Source organism: Triticum dicoccoides, chromosome 1B (genome assembly GCF_002162155.2).
Source record: "Triticum dicoccoides isolate Atlit2015 ecotype Zavitan chromosome 1B, WEW_v2.0, whole genome shotgun sequence".
Lineage (NCBI taxonomy): Eukaryota > Viridiplantae > Streptophyta > Magnoliopsida > Poales > Poaceae > Triticum > Triticum dicoccoides.
In genome coordinates, this window is record NC_041381.1 from 498,728,037 (window position 1) to 498,749,823 (window position 21,787).

A 21,787-nucleotide genomic window follows, 5' to 3' on the forward strand; every position below is an offset into this window, starting at 1 on the left:
TCACCTATATAAGCCTATGTACCCTAAAACCTTCAGATATCAAGATAGATCGGGAGTTCCGCCGCTGCAAGCCTCTATAGCCACCAAAAACCTCTCGGGGGCCCGTTCTGGCACCTTGCTGGAGGTGGAACCCATCACCGGTGGCCATCTTCATCATCCCGGCGCTCTCCATGACGAGGAGGGAGTAGTTCACCCTCGGGGCTGAGGGTATGTACCAGTAGCTATGTGTTTGATCTCTCTCTCTCGTGTTCTCTCTCGTGTTCCCTCTAAGGCACGATCTTGATGTATCCCGAGCTTTGCTATTATAGTTGGATCTTATGATGTTTCTCCCCCTCTACTCTCTTGTAATGGATTGAGTTTTCCCCTTTGAAGTTATCTTATCGGATTAAGTCTTTATTTGAGAACACTTGATGTATGTCTTGCCGTGTTTATCTGTGGTGACAATGGGATATCACGTCCCACTTGATGTATGTTTTGGTGACCAACTTGCGGGTTCCGCCCATGAACCTATGCATAGGGGTTGGCACACGTTTTCTTGATTCTCCGGTAGAAACTTTGGGGCACTCTTTGAAGTAATTTGTGTTGGTTGGATGAATCTGAGATTGTGTCATGCATATCGTATAATCATGCCCACGGATACTTGAGGTGAAAATGGAGTATCTAGGTGACATTAGGGTTTTGGTTGATTTGTGTCTTAAGGTGTTATTCTAGTATGAACTCTTGCATAGATTGATCCGAAAGTTCTTTGAGGTGGTTTCATACCCTACCACAATCTCTATGTTTGTTCTTCGCTATTAGTGGCTTTGGAGTGACTCTTTGTTGCATGTTGAGGGATTGTTATATGATCTATCTATGTTATTATTGTTGAGAGAACTTGCACTAGTGAAAGTATGAACCCTATGCCTTGTTTCCTATCATTGCAATACCGTTTGTGCTCACTTTTATCATTAGTTACCTTGCTGTTTTTATATTTTCAGATTACCAAAACCTTTATCTACTATCCATATTGCACTTGTATCACCATCTCTTCGCCAAACTAGTGCACCTACAATTTACCATTGTATTGGGTGTGTTGGGGACACAAGATACTCTTTGTTATTTGGTTGCAGGGTTGCTTGAGAGAGACCATCTTCATCCTATGCCTCCCACGGATTGATAAACCTTAGGTCATCCACTTGAGGGAAATTTGCTACTTTCCTACAAACCTGTGCACTTGCAAGCCCAAAACGTGTACAAGAAGAAGGTTGTGTAGTAGACATCAGGCTCCCATCGCCAGTATCCATGGGGATTTTCTCCCCCATGTGTCCGGTGGCCAAGGTTTCACCCTCTAGCTCTGCCTTAGGGGCCTCCTGCGTCTCTCCTTAGCCTGGGGTCCTTCAGGACAACACCTCGGGACCAGCCATGGCCTTGGGAGAGGAGGCCGCTGGAAGGGACCCGCTGTCCATCGCCTCCGGGTCCAGCGAATCTCCCGAAGATGAGGACCGCTTGAGGTCGGACCGAGCTGGACTGCAAATGCATGATTCAACATGTTAATACTATGAAGTAGAGAGGCCGGATATATGAACGTGTCCGGGTACTCACGATTTGGCCAGGGGCTTGTCCCTGGGGTGCCATTCCGAGCTGTTGTCGGTGGCCGCTGTGGAGTCGTCCGGGAATGAAGCTTTTCCCTTCTTGGACGCTTCGGCCTCCAGTCATGTGGAGGTTGTCCTTTTCTTTCTCCCCCCAGGGGTGTGGCTTTCTTCTTCTACCTCTTCTTCCTCGTCGTCCTCGGCGGCGGAGGAAGGAGTCTCGGCGTATTTAGACGTCACGTCCGAAGTGCCCTTATTCTGGAGGCCACCTCTGGTCCCCTTGGCCTTCTTCTCTGATGCTTGATAGGCCGCCGGAACCAGCATCTTCGTTAGAAGTGGAATTTCTGGGTCTTCGGGCAGTGGAGCCGGACAGTGAATCCGCTTCGCCTTCTTTGTCCAGCCCTGAGAGAATCAGTAGGGAGGCTTAGGCGTCTTCCTCGAGTATGGAAGTAAAGGATACACCTTGAAAACATGAAAAAACTTACCGGGCTAGCGGGATGGGCCAAGTCATGCCCACGGTCCTCGGCCATGTCCAGCCACGTCTCGCTGGACTTGAAAAGCACCTTCCAGATGTCTTCATGCGTAGTGCCAAAGAACTGCAGCAAGGTCTGGTGCTTGGCCGGAACGTACTCCCACAAATGGCATGTCGGCTTTGGCACGGAAGGATCCGGCAAATAAGCATCGCCTGGATCACATTGACGAGCTTGATGTTCTTGTCCATCATGCTCCTGATGCGCATCTGAAGCATTGTCAGCTTGTCCGGTGAATACCAGTCCAGGCCCTTCTCTGGCCAGGAGGTGAGCCGCATCGGGGCTCCAGACCGGAATTCGGGAGTCACGGCCCAGGTGGTGCCGCGCGGCTCTGTGATATGGAACCATGATTTCTGCCACCCTTTGACGGTCTCCATGAAGGAGCCTTCGGGCCAAGTGACGTTGGGCATCTTGCTCACCATGGAGCTTCCGCACTCTGCGTGTTGGCCACTCACCACCTTCGGCTTCACACTGAAGATCTTTAGCCACAATCCGAAGTGGGGTGGGATGCAGAGAAAGGCCTCGCACACGACAATGAATGATGAGATATTGAGGAAAGAATTTGGGGCTAGATCATGGAAATCTAGCCCGTAGTAGAACATGAGTCCATGGACGAATGGGTGGATAGGAAATCCCAGCCCGCGGACGAAGTGGGGGATGAATACTACCCTCTCATGGGGCTCTGGGGTGGGGATGATCTGTCCCTGGGCCGGAAGCCGGTGGGCGATTTCCTTGGCCAAGTACCCAGCATCCCAGAGCTTCGTAATGTCCTTCTCCTTGACGGAGGAGACCATCCACTTGCCCTGCGCTCCAGATCCGGACATGGTTGGAGTGCTTTCTTGGGGCGGAAAAGATGAGAACTTGGGCACTGGAGCTCGAGAATGGGGGAGGAAGAGAGAGAGAGAGAAGGCATGGGAGAAAAGGGGCAAATCCTTATCTCCTTATAAAGGCAGCGAATATCAAGCGCCTCCCCACTCGCCTTAAAACTTGCCTATTCCCCAAGGGTCGTGCAGACGGCACGGTCGGGTTACCCACGCCCGTATTTATGAGAATCCCGCAATAAGGGGACACGATCTCTGCTTTGACAAGACGTGCCAATGAAACCGCATCTCGAAATATGGAGAGGCAAGCTAAAAAATGGTTCGAATAATGGTCGGGCAGCGACATGACGTCACACTACAAAAAGTTGTCAGCGGACTAGACTCGTGAAATACTATGCTTTCTGCGGTTGTGTGTGTTATTTGTTTTGTAGAGCCGGACATGTTTTCTGTATTCGAAGGATGTTTTAGAGTATTCGGAGGAGGAACCCGCCTTGCAATGCCGAAGACAATCTGCGCGCCGGACACCTCGTCATTGAAGGTTTAGGGGCTACTGAGGGAGTCCTGGTTTAAGGGGTCCTCGGTCGTCCCCGGACTGATGAGCTTTGAAGATACAAGACAGAAGACTTCGTCTCGTGTCCGTATGCGACTCTCCTTGGCGTGGAAGGCAATATTGGCATTCAGATATCTAGATTCCTTTCTCTATAACCGACTTTGTACAACCCTAGTCCCCTCCGATGTCTATATAAACTGGAGGGTTTAGTCCATAGAGGCAATCATAATCATAATCATATAGGCTAGGTTTCTAGGGTTTTAGCCATTATGATCTCGTGGTAGATCAACTCTTGTAATACTCATATTCATCAAGATCAATCAAGCAGGAAGTAGGGTATTACCTCCATAGAGAGGGCCCGAACCTGGGTAAACATCGTGTCCCCCGCCTCCTATTACCATCAACCTTAGACGCACAGTTCGGGACCCCCTACCCGAGATACGCCGGTTTTGACACCGGCACCTACCTATTATGGCATTTCCATAGCCATTCTGAGATATATTGCCATGCAACTTTCCACTATTCTGTTTATTATGAAACGCTTCATCATTGTCATATTGCTTTGCATGATCATGTATTTGACATCGTATTTGTGGCAAAGCCACCGTTCATAATTCTTCCATATATGTCACTCTTGATTCATTGCACATCCCGGTACACCGCCAGAGGCATTCACATAGAGTCATATTTTGTTCTAAGCATTGAGTTGTAATTCTTGAGTTTTAAGTAAACAAAAGTGTGATGATCTTCATTATTAGAGCACTGTCCCATGTGAGGAAAGGATGATGGAGACTATGATTCCCCCACAAGTCGGGATGAGACTTCGGACGAAAAAAGGCCATAAAAAAGAGAAGGCCCAAATAAAAAATTGATGAGAGAAAAAGAGAGAAGGGGCAATGTTACTATCATTTTTTCCACACTTGTGCTTCAAAGTAGCACCATGATCTTCATGATAGAGAGTCTCTTATTTTGTCACTTTCATATACTAGTGGGAATTTTCATTATAGAACTTGGCTTGTATATTCCAATGATGGGCTTCCTCAAAATGCCCTAGGTCTTCGTGAGCAAGCAAATTGGATGCACACCCACTTAGTTTCTTTTTGAGCTTTCATACACTTATAGCTCTAGTGCATCCGTTGCATGGCAATCCCTACTCACTCACATTGATATCTATTGATGGGCATCTTCATAGCCCATTGATACTGAAGGAAATATGCCCTAGAGGCAATAATAAAGTTATTATTTATTTCCTTATATCATGATAAATGTTTATTATTCATGCTAGAATTGTATTAACAGGAAACTTAGTACATGTGTGAATACATAGACAAAACATAGTGTCCCTAGTATGCCTCTACTAGACTAGCTCGTTAATCAAAGATGGTTATGTTTCCTAACCATAGACATGTGTTGTCATTTGATGAACGGGATCACATCATTAGGATAATGATGTGATGGACAAGACCCATCTGTTAGCTTAGCATTATGATCGTTACAGTTTCATTGCTACTGCTTTCTTCATGACTTATACATGTTCCTCAGACTATGAGATTATGCAACTTCCGAATACCGAAGGAACACCTTGTGTGCTATCAAATGTCACAACATAAATGGGTGACTATAAAGATGCTCTATAGGTGTCTCCGAAGGTGTTTGTTGGGTTGGCATAGATCAAGATTAGGATTTGTCACTCCGTTTATCGGAGAAGTATCTCTAGGCCCTCTCGGTAATGTTCATCAGTATAATCCTTACAAGCAATGTGACTAATTATTTAGTTGCAGGATGAAGCATTAGGAACGAGTAAATAGACTTGCCGGTAACAAGATTGAACTAGGTATGATGATACCGATCGAATCTCGAGCAAGTAACATACCGATGACAAAGGGAACAATGTATGTTGTTATGCGGTTTGACCGATAAAGATCTTCATAGAATATGTAGGAGCCAATATGAGCATCCAGGGTCCGCTATTGGTTATTGACCAGAGTTGAGTCTCAATCATGTCTACATAGTTCTCGAACCCGTAGGGTCCGCACGCTTAACGTTCCACTACAAAAAATATATACTTCCGTGATGATACGTGTTTGTCACAGTAGGTCACATTTTATGTCATGCATGTACATCCATGATGATTTTATGACAAAATCAAGATAGTCATACCTGTGTTGTCGAGGAAGTGTTCCATGACATTACCAAAATTATCATCATGAAAGTGTCCACTTCCATGACGATAAATCGCGCGTCATAGAAGTGCTTTTGTCAAGGGTGACCGACACGTGGCATCCACCGTAATGGCTCGCCGTTAAGCTATCGGGTCCGGTTTTGGATCCGATAACCCGTTAATAGCCCCAACCAATGGGAATTTTCCACATGTAAAATCATCATTGGTTGTAGGAAACACATGTCGGCTCACCGTTGGAACAGATGTCATCCACTCATTCGACAGAAGGCGCCTATGATACGTCGACACATGGCACGGCCCAACAGAGGCCCATTCTTGTGAAAAGGCCGGCCAGTTTGACTTGGTAAAAAGGTGGCGGGCCAGCCCACGGAAAACCTGTTAACGGCCTGTTTGCATATAGCCCATTTACAGCCCGCTAATCCAGGGCCCGTTACGACCTATCCGAATTAGGCCCAGTAGCGTCATCTGGGCCGTCCAATATGATTCTAGCCCCTTTTAACTTCCAGCCCATGACGTCTTTCGGCCCATATGAGGCCCTTTGTAACTCTTGGCCCATTAACGACCCGTGGTGAATCTGGCCCCTAATGAATAGTGTATCACTTTATACCGATTAACGGCCCATTATTCCATTGGGTGGTTTCCAGCCCATGTTCTCTTTCGCCCTTCTCAGGGCCCATTTATTCTTGGGCTCATTTCCAGCATTCGGTTACTTACGGCCCGTTACAGTCATTTTCTGCTTGTGGGCCAAATTCAGCTCGTGGTTACAGTCGGCCCGTTTGTGGCTCGTTAATACGTTGGCCCGTTGCTACATCTTGAACTTGTGTTGGTTTTCCTTGAAGAGGAAAGGGTGATGCAGCAATAGTAGCATAAGTATTTCCCTCAGTTTTTGAGAACCAAGGTATCAATCCAGTAGGAGGCTCCTGAAAAGTCCCACGCACCTACACAAACAAACAAGAACTCGCAACCAACGCAATAAAGGGGTTGTCAATCCCTTCGAGGCCACTTGGGAAAGTGAGATCTGATAGAGATAATATGTTAAGATAAATATATTTTTGGTATTTTATGATATAGATTGGAAAAGTAAAGATGCAAATAAAAGTAGATTGAAAGCTTAAATGATAAAAGATAGACCCCGGGGCCATAGATTTCACTAGTGGCTTCTCTCAAGATAGCATAAGTATAACGGTGGGTGAAAAAATTATTGTTGAGCAATTGATACAAAAGCGAATAATTATGAGATTATCTAGGCATGATCATGTATATTTTCATCATGTCCATGACAAGTAGACCGACTCCTGCCTGCATCTACTACTATTACTCCACACATCGACCGCTATCCAGCATGCATCTATAGTATTAAGTTCATAAGAACAGAGTAACGCATTAAGAAAGATGACATGATGTAAAGGGATAAACTCATTCAATATGATATAAACCCCATCTTCTAATCCTCGATGGCAACAATACAATACGTGCCTTGCTGCCCTTGTTGTCACTAGGAAAGGACACCGCAAGATTGAACCCAAAGCTAAGCACTTCTCCCATTGCAAGAAAGATCGATCTAGTAGGCCAAACCAAATTGATAATTCGAAGAGACTTGCAAAGATAACTTAATCACACATAAAAGAATTCAGAGGAGATTCAAATATTTCTCATAGATAAACTTGATCATAAACCCACAATTCATCGGATCTCGACAAACACACCTTAAAAGAGTTACATCGAATAGATCTCCAAGAAGATCAAGGAGAACTTTGTATTGAGATTCAAAGAGAGAGAAGAAGCCATCTAGCTAATAACTATGGACTCGAAGGTCTGTGGTAAACTACTCACAACTCATCGGAGAGGCCTTGAAGATGATGTAGAGGCCCTTCGTGATCGATTCCCCCTCCAGCGGAGCGCCGGTGAAGGCTCCAAGATGGGATCTCGCGGATACACAAGGTTACAGCGGTGGAAATAGTTTTTCGTGGTCACTTCTGATGTTTTCGGGGTACAGGGGTATATATAGGAGGAAGAAGTAGGTCGGTGGATGCTCGAGGGGCCCACAAGGGTGGGGGGGGGGGCACGCCCAGCCCTAGGGGCGCGCCGGGCACCCTCGTGGCCGCCTCACTTGTTTCTTGACTTCCACTCCAAGTCCTATGGATCACGTTTGTTCCAAAAAGATCGCTCCCGAAGGTTTTATTCCCTTTGGACTCCGTTTGATATTCCTTTTCTTCGAAACACTGAAATAGGCAAAAAAACAGCAATACGGGTTGGGCCTCCGGTTAGTAGGTTAGTCCCAAAAATGATATAAAAGTGTAAAGTAAAGCCCATAAATATCCAAAATGGGTAATATAATAGCATGGAACAATAAAAAATTATATATACGTTTGAGATGTATCAAGCATCCCCAAGCTTAATTCCTTCTCGTCCTCGAGTAGGTAAACGATAAAAACAGAATTTTTGATGTGGAATGCTACCTAGCATAATTCTCAATGTAATTTTCTTTATTGTGGCATGATTGTTCAGATCCAAATGATTCAAGATAAAGCTTATAAAACATAAAAATAATAATACTCGAAGCATACTAACAAATAATCATGTCTTATCAAAATAGCATAGCCAAAGAAAGCTTATCCCTACAAAATCATATAGTTAGGCCATGCTTCATTTTCATTACACAAAATACTCCCATCATGCACAACCCCGGTTTCAGCCAAGCAATTGGTTCATACTTTTTAACGCGCTTCAGCTTTTTCAACTCTTACACAATATGTGAGCGCAAGCCATGGACATAGCACTATATGTGGTATATGGTGGTGGTTGTGAAGACAAAAAGGGAAAAAATAGTCTCACATCAACTAGGCATATCAACGGGCTATGGAGGTACCCATTAATAAATATCAATGTGAGTGAGTAGGGATTGCCATGCAACGGATGCACTAGAGCTATAAATGTATGAAAGCTCAACATAAGAAAGTAAGTGGGTGTGCATCCAACTCGCTTGCTCACGGAGACCTAAGGCATTTTGAGGAAGCCCATCATTGGAATATACAAGCCAAGTTCTATAATCAAAAGTCCCACTAGTATATGAAAGTGACAACATAGGAGACTCTCTATCATGAAGATCATGGTGCTATTTTGAAGCACAAGTGTGGAAAAGAGATAGTAGCATTGTCCCTTCTCTCTTTTTCTCTCACTTATTTTATTTGGTGGGCTCTTTGGCCTCTTTTTTTATTTGGTGGGCTCTTTGGCCTCTTTTTTTATTTTTTATTTTTATTTTTTTAAGTCCGAAGCCTCATCCCGACTTGTGGGGGAATCATAGTCTTCATCATCCTTTCCTCACTTGGGACAATGCTCTAATAATGAAGATCATCACACTTTTATTTACAACTCAAGAATTACAACTCAATACTTAGAACAAAATATGACTCTATATGAATGCCTCCGGTGGTGTACCGGGATATGCAATGAATCAAGAGTGACATGTATGAAAAATTATGAAGGTGGCCTGCCACAAATACGATGTCAACTACATGATCATGCAAAGAGCAATATGAAAATGATGGAGCGTGTCATAATAAACGGAACGGTGGAAAGTTGCATGGCAATATATCTCGGAATGGCTATGGAAATGCCATAATAGGTAGGTATGGTGGCTGTTTTGAGGAAGGTGAATAATGGGTGCATGATACCGGCGAAAGTTGCGCGGCATAAAAGAGGCTAGCAAAGTGGAAGGGTGAGTGTGCGTATATCCATGGACTCACATTAGTCATAAAGAACTCATAAACTTATTGCAAAAGTCTACTTGCCCTCGAAGCAAAGTACTACTATGCATGCACCTAGGGGAAGGTTGGTAGGAGTTAACCATCGTGCGATCCCGACCTCCACTCATAAGGAACACAATTAAAAGAGCACCCCATGCAACAAATTTGTCACACAACTTTTACCATACGTGCATGCTACGGGACTTGCCAACTTCAACAGAAGTATTTCTCAGTTTCATAATTACCCAACTAGCATGACTCTAACATTACCACCTTTATATCTCAAAACAATTATCAAGCATCAAATTGATCCTAGTGTTTAATGCACTTTCTATGATAGTTTTTATTATACCCAACTTGGATGCTCATCATTCTAGGACCAAATTTATAACCATAGCAAATACCATGCTGTTCTAAAATACTCTCAAAATAATATAAGTGAAGCATGAGAGATCAACAATTTCTTCAAAAATAAGCCACCGCCGTGCTCTAAAAGATATAAGTGAAGCACTAGAGCAAAAACTGTCTAGCTCAAAAGATATAAGTGAAGCACATAGAGTGTTTTAATAAATTCTAATCAAGTGGGCTTCTACCCAAAAGGTGTGTACAGCAAGGATGATTGTGGAAAACTAAAAATCAAAGAATAATATCATACAAGACACTCCAAGCAAAACACATATCATGCGGCGAATAAAAATATAGCTCCAAGTAAAGTTACCGATAGACGAAGATGAAAGATGGGATGCCTTCCGGGGCATCCCCAAGCTTAGGCTTTTGGTTATACTTGAATTTCTTGGGCTGCCATGGGCATCCCCAAGCTTAGGCTCTTGCCACTCCTTATTCCATAATCCATCAAATCTTTACCCAAAACTTGAAAACTTCACAACACAAAATTCAATAGGAAACCTCATAAGCTCCGTTAGTGCAAGAAAGAAAAACCACCATTTAAGGTACTGTAATGAACTCATTATTTATTTATATTGGTGTTAAACCTACTGTATTACAACTTATCTATGGTTCATACCCTACATACTAGCCATAGATGCATCAAAATAAGCAAACAACACACGAAAAGCAGAATCTGTCAAAAACAGAACAGTCTGTAGCAATCTGTAACTCTCGAATACTTCTGGAACTCTAAAAATCCTACCAAATTAGTTAGTCCTGGGCAATTTATCTATTGATCAACATCAAGAATAATCAAAGCAAAAGCACTTATCTGTGAATTACTAAAATTATTTTCGTGCGTGCAAAGTTTCTGTTTTTCAGCAGAATCAAATTAACTATTACCATAGGTTATCCTATAGGTTCTACTTGGCACAAACACTAATTAAAACATGAAAACACATCTAAACAGAAGTTAGATGAAAATTTATTACTAAACAGAAGCAAAAACAAAAAAACAAAAATAAAATTGGTTGCCTCCCAACTAGCGCTATCGTTTAACGCCCCTAGCTAGGCATAAAAGCGAGGATAGATCTAAGTGGTGCCATCTTTGGCACTCAATTCATAAGTAGCTCGCATGATAGATTCATAAGGTAATTTAAATTTCTTTCTTGGAAAGTGTTCCATGCCTTTCCTTAATGGAAATTGAAATCTAATATTCCCTTCCTTCATATCAATAATTGCACCAATCGTTCTAAGGAAAGTCTACCAAGAATAATAGGACATGAAAGATTGCAATCTATATCAAGAACGATAAAATCCAAGGGCACCAAATTCCTATTTGCAACAATGAGAACATCATTGATTCTTCCATAGGCTTTTTAATGGTGGAACCCGCAACGTGCAAATTTAAAGAGCAATCATCAAGATCATGGAAACCTGGAGTATCACATAAAGTTTTTGGAATTGTGGAAACACTAGCACCCAAATCACATAAAGCATAACACTCATAATCTTTAATTTTAATCATTATAGTAGGTTCCCACTCATCATTAAGTTTTCTAGGTATAGAAACTTCCAAATTAAGTTTTTCATCATAAGATTGCATCAAGGCATCAACAATATGTTTGCCAAAAGCTTTATTTTGACCATGAGGAGAATTCACAACGGATTGCAACAAGGAAATACAATCTGCTAAAGAACAATTATTATAATTAAATTCCTTGAAATCCAAGATAGTGGGTTCAATGCTATTTAAAGTCTTGACCTCTCCAATCCCACTTTTACCAAATTTAGCATCAAGATCTAAGAACTCCGAATCATTGGGACACCTTTTAACTAAAGTTGACTCATCTCCAGTCCCATCATTATCAAAATTCATATTACAAAACAAAGATTTAATAGGGGACACATCAATACCTTTTATATCTTCATCATTATTTTCATGGAAACTAGAAGAACACGCCTTTACAAAGCAATCTTTCTTAGCACGCAATCAAGCGGTTCTTTCTTTGCACTCATCAATGGAAATTCTCATAGATTTGAGAGACTCATTGATATCATGCTTAGGAGGAGTAGATCTAAGTTTCAAAGAATCAACATCAAGCGAGTGTCTATCAATGTTCCTAGCCAAATCATCCACTTTAAGCAATTTTTCTTCAAGCAAGGCATTAAAATTCTTTTGAGAGACCATAAATTCTTTCACACTATTCCAAAATCAGAGGGCATCTTATTAAAATTACCATAAGAATTATTGTAGGAATTTCCATAATTATTAGAGGAATTACTAGGGAACGGTCTAGGATTAAAGTTTCCTCTATAAGCATTGTTACCAAAATTATTCCTACCAACAAAATTCACATCCATAGATTCATTATTATTCTCAATCAAGGTAGACAAAGGAATATCATTGGGATCAATAGAAGCACTCTTAGTAGAAAACAATTTCATAAGTTCATCCATCTTTCCACTCAAAACATTAATTTCTTCTATAGCATGAACTTTTTTACTAGTAGATCTTTCGGTGTGCCATTGAGAATAATTAGCCATAATGTTATCAAGGAGTTTGGTACCTTCTCATAAGGTGGTTTCCATAAATGTGCCTCCTGTGGCCGAATCTAAAAGATTTCTAGAAGCAAAATTCAATCCGGCATAAATTTTTTGTATGATCATCCATAAATTGGAACCACGAGTAGAGCAATTGCGAATCATCAATTTCATTCTTTCCCAAGATTGGGCGACATGCTCATGATCAAGTTGTTTATAATTCATAATATCATTCATAAGAGAGATGATCTTAGTGGGAGGAAAATACTTAGAGATAAAGCATCTGTGCACTTATTCCATGAATCAATACTATTCTTAGGCAAAGACGAAAACCAAACTTTAGCACGATCTCTAAGTGAAAACGAAAATAACTTCAATTTAACAATATAATTATCCGTATATTTCTTCTTTTTCATCTCACACAAATCAACAAAGTTGTTTAGATGGTTAGCGGCATCTTCACTAGGAAGGCCGGAGAATTGATCTTTCAAAACAAGATTCAGCAAAGCAGCATTGATTTCACAAGACTCAACATCATTAAGAGGGGCAATCGGAGTACTAAGGAAATCATTATTATTCTTATTGGAAAAGTCACACAACTTGGTATTATCCTGCGCCATAGCGACAAGCAATCCAACACACAATCAAACAAAAAGGCAAGCGAGAGAGAGAGGAGATTGGGAAAGAGAGGGCGAATAAAACGCATGGGTGAAGTGGGGGAGAGGAAAACGAGAGGCAAATGGCAAATAATGTAAGTGCAAGGGAGATGAGTTTGTGATGGGTACTTGGTATGTCTTGACTTGAGCGAAGACCTCCCCTGCAACGGTGCCAGAAATCCTTCTTGCTACGTCTTGAGCTTGCGTTGGTTTTCCTTGAACAGGAAAGGGTGATGCGGCAATAGTTGCGTAAGTATTTCCCTCAGTTTTTGAGAACCAAGGTATCAATCTAGTAGGAGGCTCCTGAAAAGTCCCACGCACCTACACAAACAAACAAGAACTCGCAACCAACGCAATAAAGGGGTTGTCAATCCCTTCAAGGCCACTTGCAAAAGTGAGATCTGATAGAGATAATATGATAAGATAAATATATTTTTGGTATTTTATGATATAGATTGGAAAAGTAACGATGCAAATAAAAGTAGGTTGAAAGCTTATATGATAAAAGATAGACCCGGGGGCCATAGGTTTCACTAGTGGCTTCTCTCAAGATAGCATAAGTATTATGCTGGGTGAACAAATTTTTGTCGAGCAATTGATAGAAAAGCGAATAATTATGAGATTATCTAGGCATGATCATGTATATAGGCATCACGTCCGTGACAAGTAGACCGACTCCTGCCTGCATCTACTACTATTACTCCACACATCAACCGCTATCGAGCATGCATCTAGAGTATTAAGTTCATAAGAACAGAGTAACACATTAAGAAAGATGACATGATGTAGAGGGATAAACTCATGCAATATGATATAAACCCCATCTTTTTATCCTCGATGGCAACAATACAATACGTGCCTTGCTGGCCCTGCTGTCACTAGGAAAGGACACCGCTAGATTGAACCCAAAGCTAAGCACTTCTCCCGTTGCAAGAAAGATCAATCTAGTAGGCCAAACCAAACTAATAATTCGAAGAGACTTGCAAAGATAACATAATCACACATAAAAGAATTCAGAGGAGATTCAAATATTTCTCATAGATAAACTTGATCATAAACCCACAATTCATCGGATCTTAACAAACACACCGCAAAAAGAGTTACATCGAATAGATTGCCAAGAAGATCAAGGAGAACTTTGTATTGAGATTCAAAGAGAGAGAAGAAGCCATCTCTAGCTAATAACTATGGACCCAAAGGTCTGTGGTAAACTACTCACACCTCATCGGAGAGGCCTTGGAGATGATGTAAAGGCCCTCCGTGATCGATTCCCCCTCCGGCGAAGCGCCGGCGAAGGCTCCAAGATGGGATCTCATGGATACAGAAGGTTACGGTGGTGGAAATAGTTTTTCGTGGTCGCTTCTGATGTTTTAGGGGTACATGGGTATATATAGGAGGAAGAAGTAGGTCGGTCGACGCTTGAGGGGCCCACGAGGGTGGGGGCGCGCCGGGCACCCTCATGGCCGCCTCGCTTGTTTCTTGACTTCCACTCCAAGTCCTCTGGATCACGTTTGTTCCAAAAAGATCGCTCCCGAAGGTTTCATTCCGTTTGGACTCCATTTGATATTCATTTTCTTCGAAACACTAAAATAGGCAAAAAAAAATAGCAATATGGGCTGGGCCTCCAGTTAGTAGGTTAGTCCCAAAAATGATATAAAAGTGTAAAGTAAAGCCCATAAACATCCAAAACGGGTAATATAATAGCATGGAACAATCAAAAATTATAGATACGTTGGAGACGTATCACCCATTTTTGTAGCGTCATCAAATACGACCTATTAATAACGGCCCGTTAGGGTCGGCCCATGAACGGACGATTCCAACTCTAGCCCGTTTACGGCCATAATGTGGCCTGTTATTGGCCCATGTTTGGCCAATCGATTATACAGCGTGTATAAGGCCCATTGATGATACGACCCGTAGGAGGCCCATTGTTTCTACGGCCCGTTGAAGGCCCATTGTTTCTATGCCCCGTAGAAGGCCCATTGTTTCTACGGCCCATAGAAGGCCCATTGTTTCTATGGCCTGTAGGAGGCCCAGTGTCACTACAGTAATGCTAGTACGAGAGAAAGCACCTATGCAGATCATAGTAGAGTAGATAAAAGGGGAAAACCCTAAGCATCAAGAGTATAATCAGGAAAGTGGAACTAGCTGGACCAGTGGGTGGCGCACATGCCTATCAAAACGAATATAGGAACATTAGGTCTCCAATTAAATGTTCTCTTTTTTAGTGATATGAGCATCATATCAGATTCGTATTTCAACACGTAAGCTTTGGGTTGAGGTCTTGAGGAGCAGTGCTAGCATGACACGAAGCACCTACAATGATGGTAGTGAATATAAAGGGGGGAAACCATAAGCTTTACGAGTATAGTGACCGTGCCATGGCGGATCTGAAGGTGCAAACCGGACAAAGCTACTTCGCAACCAATGTTTACTTTCAACTAGCCACTACGATTTGGTACGGACAAGAAAAGTATAGTAAACAATTTACGATCTATTTTCCGGGTGAGATCAATAACTTAAGCACATATGGAAGAGTACCACCTCTCTTGCGACACCGTGTAGGCCTCTGTTGATATGTTGAGTGTGATGTGGGTGTGATGGCTGTCGGCGGCGGGGACGAAGACTTTAGACGACAAACGGCTGAGTCGGGGGATAAATCATGTTGCCGTGGACGAGGCGGTTGTAGGAGCGGCAACAGCAAGGTGGACGACGGCGCCGATCAAGTGAGGGGATGCAATGAAAGGATCCTGGTCCGGCGTCGTGGATGAGAGACGTCGATCTCTTGCGGTGGACGACGGGGTAGGGGTAGAGGCTCTGGCAAGGTGGAGGATGGGGTGGCGGACGGGGGAGGCTGGCCGTAGTGGGGAGGTTGCTGTGGCGCCGACGGTGTATGAATGGGGAAATGGAGGGGGAGGGGGATCTCAAACTTTGGGATGTGCTTGTCTGAAATGTGTGAAAGTTATGAACTTATCCCCCATTTAAAATTTCGGACATCACATCGGTTGGGGATAGGACGGTAATCTCGCATCTCCCAAATATTTGCCGGTAACGATTTCGGGCGAGGTGAGCGTGTTTTGCCGCCCACGGTTGGCGCCCACGGTGTATGAATAGGGCTGACATGTAGGGCGGTTGTGTCAGGTCTGAGGGAAGTTACACATCTGCCCCTATTAAAAACATTAGCCTACATCGATTTCGGATGAGGAGAGTTTGTTTTGCCACCCACCGTGTATGAATGGGGAAATGGAGGGAGAGACACATGTCTTTCGGATGAGCTTGAATCAAATGTGTTTTGCCACCCACGTTTGGCGCCCACCGTGTCTTAATGGCTCAGAGGTCATCGTGTCACGTCTGATTTAAGTTCCTAGTCTACCCCTATCAACAGCAATGTAAATCTGGTCAATAAGGATGTCAAGTGTCAGGGGTAGACAGTAATTTCCATCTCGCAAACACTTGCTTCGGGCAGCCCACAAATTATAGTGGGTGTTTAGCCGCTTCATTCAAAACTTGGGAGAATTAGCATTCATGTTTGCCCTGGGCCGTGGCAACTAAATTCAAATCCAATTTGCATTCGATTACGAATATCCACAGATAATTCTAAGTTTTGTTATTTATTTCTTGAAAACCACAACAAAGATTTATTCCACCTTTATATATGATTATGATTTAGAAATGTCGTGATTTTCGAATTCAGTAGGTTGGATACACTTTGTGTCAAACAGTTACTTCATCCAATACAATATGCTCACACAAAAAATAGTTCACCTTATGTCAATCATACAAGTACTAAGGATTACCTCGCCTAAAATATTCGGATCATTACAACACATGGACAACATAAGGGGTCTTACAACATAATCCATTCAGAGACATGACACAACATGCAATAATCTAATGACAATTTCAACTGGTATCTAAAGAAGAACCGGGATTACCCTAGGCTTCACATAGCAGAAACAGTATGACCTCCTCCATCTTCAAATGCAACATTCTTACTTCCTCCAATTATTGGGTTGCTTGCATAATGCGTGCCGCTAATTGCATAATTTCCAGCCTCAAGATCAAGATTACCTTATTCATGGCAGCCACACCATCTCTTTTCGCCTCTAGTAGAGCCTCAAGAACTATAATATCTGTGCTCGGACTGCTCTCCGGCGGTGTTGCCTCTGAACTGCTACCATCTGGTAACATGGATGGCGCACTGCTTCCACAAATAGATTCTGGGGTTGTACATTGTGTCCTAGTCTGAATGGCATCCTGAAAGGTTTCCGCTGGACATAAGTAAGAGATAGTTATCGCATGATGCAGGAAGTAAGTTTACATGGTAAACGACATACGAATTATTGCTGGTCATGGCAAGCTGTATTTAAATGGTTCGAAGAAGCGTCAGCTGAAAAGAAATTAAAATGGTAAGATGAAACTAGGGATGTAAGTGGCAAATAAACGACATCCGCCAGTCCCATCTAGTTAGTTTTTGCTAGCTCCCTAGTTCATTTTCCTCAAAAAAACAAAAACTCTTTTGAACTATCATACCACTAGTGGACTTTAATTGGGATTAAACATGACACAGTTGACATCCCTAGTTGAAAGGGAGCGTACCACCGCTATATTTAAGTTGCCAAGGCATCTAAGCAATTGAAATAATCTGAGAAAGCACTTAATAGTGTGGCCTCATATAAACTACGAAGACAGTCTTGTGATGAAGTTCAGAGGAAAAGTTAAGGACTCAAATGAACTAGGCATGCATTTCTTTATGATAGTATAGCAGGCACTGTTGACATATTGGCCAACTCAGGTATAGCGTAACAAGTAACAAACAAGCATTCAGATCAAGCTATACAGCAAAGTAGACAACTGAACTATTTGTAATTCTTTAGGATTACAGGTTGAGGGCACAAGCCAAGAAAGCAGCCCGCTCGCATTACATTTCACATGTACTAAAACACATTGGCTTACCATATGTTGTTGTGAAGCCTCACTGTTGTTGCAATGTTCTTTGAAGATATCGTCAGCATCCCGTGGTTGCAAATCTAGTTGTTGTAGTTTATTCTGCATCCTCTATTTAGGTAAAATTAATTTTAATGGCATGCACTGGTTCGAATTGATCATGAATGGTTCATCTAAACTAATGAAAGAAGGGTGTGTGCATACACGACAATATATCTGCTTTCCTCTATTTGTATGCTTGTTCGAGGTGCCAGCCCCAAAAGAACAAATATTTTGCTTGATGGGGTTGGCAGTTCCATAATAATAGAAGCATCAAATTAGTCATGCAACTTGGGAAGATCAAGAACACAAAAAAAAGTAATGAACAGAGGCTCGGAGCAGTGATGTAATAGCTAGCATCAGAAAATGTAGGGTAAAACAAACAAAAGGCAGCGGAACCACATGCTAGTTTGCTGATGTGTAATTAAGTATAGAGAACATGAAGCAGTCTGCTGGAACCAACAGGTGGCATCAGAACAACAGCATTCTCATAAATATAGCATGCAAGAAGTAAAATAGTAGGCAGTGATATCTAGGAAGTACAGTAATACTTAGGACAAAACTAAAGCATATTAACTATATGTGCACTGGTATGTAATTTAGCACCTGTAACATGTTCACTGCCAAAAGTATGGCCCTACAGGTGCAAGCAGAACAACGCATCTCCTGAAAAATTGAATGATGCCCTGAAGAAATTCAAAGGTGCGGTGCTTATGCTAAGAAAGTGAACGTAGGCGCCAGCCGTTGGATAATAGTACCTGATTCTCGGCGGCGTATGGGTATCATTGTCATACTTGATAGCTAAGGATCATCAATGGTGCTCGTGTTGTGGTTGAGTTTGGGCACGCTGTCGCCATCGCTGAAGCGGCTCCGGTGCTTCGGTTGTGGCGCCTGTCGACCTACAAGAAAGCTTCGGTAACTGAACAATTGCATTATAAAGAAGAGAAAAACTGAAGGAGTACAAATCGAAATAACCTGATGAGGATGCGGCGTCGATAAAGCAGGGTCAGTGGAGTTGAATATGACGTCCGTGGAGCGGGTCCGGTGCAGTGGACGAAGGCTTCGGCGGGCGCGGTGTACAGTGCTTTCGATGAGGCGGATCTGTTGTGGCGGACGAGGGCTTGTATGAAGGGCCAGCGATGGGGCGGACGAGGGAGTTAGTGAAGGGCCTAGACTATGGTGGACAAGGGCGTCGGTTATGCAGAACCTGTGCGGTGGACCATGATGGCGATCAAGGAGATCTGGAGCAGTGGACAAGCCAGACGTTGAAGTGGCTCCGGTGAAGTGGTGAGTAGGCAGTTGGGGGTTCCAAGGTGCAGAATGTAGATCTAGCGGGGTGTGAGGTCCACCGCTGCGGTGGAGGACTAGATTCGGCAGCTTGCCATGGTTGGGGAGGGGAGGGGAAGGGGAGGGGCTCTGGGTAAGAATGTTGGGGGCACTCCGAAACGAACGTGTACAAATACTTCCACTACCGTCACGAGAACGACTACTTCCACTACGGCCCGTGTACCACTACTTCCTTCGTCAAACTCGACCCGCTCCGAAAAGGCACGCTTCAAAGGTATAACCCCGAGACGACATCCGTGGACCGAATGCATGTGTTGTATGAGATGCACCCTGTGTTTGAACCGTGCCCGAATTGTTCCTTGCACATTCGCCGTAAGCCATGCCACCGACATGTGGGACACCCCGTATCTGGGATCACTCCCCATCACTCTTGCACGTTTCGCGCATCCACAGTTGTTCCTTTGCACCAGCATCTCAATCGAGTTGCCGGAACCGGGATGTTGCCGTGGCATCATTTCTGTTTCACCGCCGTGGGACCTTTTTCTTTCCGCCATGGCGACAAATGCCTCGTATCATGCTCATGTCAACATTTCCATAAAATTGCATAAAACTAGTTTATGTCATCCGCATCATGATAACAACATTTAAACGCTTAAAATTGTTGCTTGCTTTAAAATTGCTAAATGACATATGGGGATTTTCCGGAATTATCATTTTTTGTTTCCGGCCTCATTTAAACTTGCCTAAATAGGTAGTTTAATTATGCTTCACCCCTTGCCATGTTTAATAACATTTAATATTGTTTTGTTCCTAACCGAGAGAGAAACTAAATAATTGATGTGGTGTTCCGTCAATATGCAACTCGTTGCATATTGAGCTCCACTTAATTTGTAGTATTGTTTGTTGCACTTTGCCATGCCATGCCTCATTAAACCAGACATGCATCATACTTTTTTGTGCATCATGCCATGATTATGCTTGTGTGTTCACCATGTTGTTTTCTTCTTTCCGGTTTGCTTCTCTCATTAGCTTCGGTTTCGTTCCGGAGTTGTGAGGATTCGTTCGACTACGTCCGTTTGTCTTCTTCATGGACTCGTTCTTCTTCCTTGCGGGATCTCAGGCAAGATGACCATTACCCTCGATATCACTTCTATCTTTGCTTGCTAGTTGCTTCGCTATGCTGCTGAAAGCGCAAGTGCTCCCTAGGTGGTTTTAGTAATTAATGTCAACATATCTCTTGTTGGACTAACACTTTTATCTAGTATGTTTCAGATATGTTCAACAATGGAGTGGCATGGAATAAAGGTTGTGGGAACTCATTCAAGATGCTAAGGACAAAGGATTGGCTCAAGCTTCAAGCTCAAGACTCTTCATTTACATTTTAGTGATCCAAGATCACATTGAGTCTATAGGAAAAGCTAATACTATCAAGAAGGGATGAGGTGTTGCTTAATGAGTTTCTTGCTCCACAGTGCTTAGTGATATGCTCCAAAACCCTCAACTACTTTCCCATTTCCACACATATGTCCTAAACCTAAAGTCAAACTCAGCCCCACCGATTCTTTGTATCCGGCGCCACCGAGTTCAGATGACATAGCCACTGCCACAAACCCTAGGCAAATCGGTCTCTCCGATAGGGATCTCGGTCTCACCGAGATGGGATTGTAATCTCTCTGTGTATGTCCATTATCAAAATCAGTCTCACCGAGTTTGAGCAATTGGTACTACCGAGATTACAATGCAAACTCTCTGGTTAACTTATTACCAAAATCAGTCCCACCGAGTTTGAGTAATCGGTCCCACCGAGTTTGCCCGACCAACTCTCCGGTTAGCTAATTACCAAAATCGGTCTCACCGAGTTTGTGTAATCGGTCTCACCGAGATTACGTTATGCCCTAACCCTAACCATATCGGTCCTACCGAGTTGCATGTCGGTCCCACCGAAAATCCTAACGGTCACTAGGTTTACTAAATCGGTCCGACCGAGTTTGTTGATTCGGTCCCACCGAGTTTGGTAAATTGTGTGTAACGGTTAGATTTTGTGTGGAGGCTATATATACCCCTCCACCTCCTCTTCATTCGTGGAGAGAGCCATCAGAACAACCCTACACTTCCAGCATCCTATTTCTGAGAGAGAACTACCTACTCATGTGTTGAGGCCAAGATATTCCATTCCTACCATATGAATCTTGATCTCTAGCCTTCTCCAAGTTGCTTTCCACTCAAATCTTCTTTCCACCAAATCCAAATCCTATGAGAGAGAGTTGAGTGCTGGGGAGACTATCATTTGAAGCACAAGAGCAAGGATTTCATCATCAATGCACCATTTGTTACTTCTTGGAGAGTGGTGTCTCCTAGATTGGCTAGGTGTCACTTGGGAGCCTCCGACAAGATTGTGGAGTTGAACCAAGGAGTTTGTAAGGGCAAGGAGATCGCCTACTTTGTGAAGATCTACCGCTAGTGAGGCAAGTCCTTCGTGGGCGACGGCCATGCTGGGATAGACAAGGTTGCTTCTTCGTGGACCCTT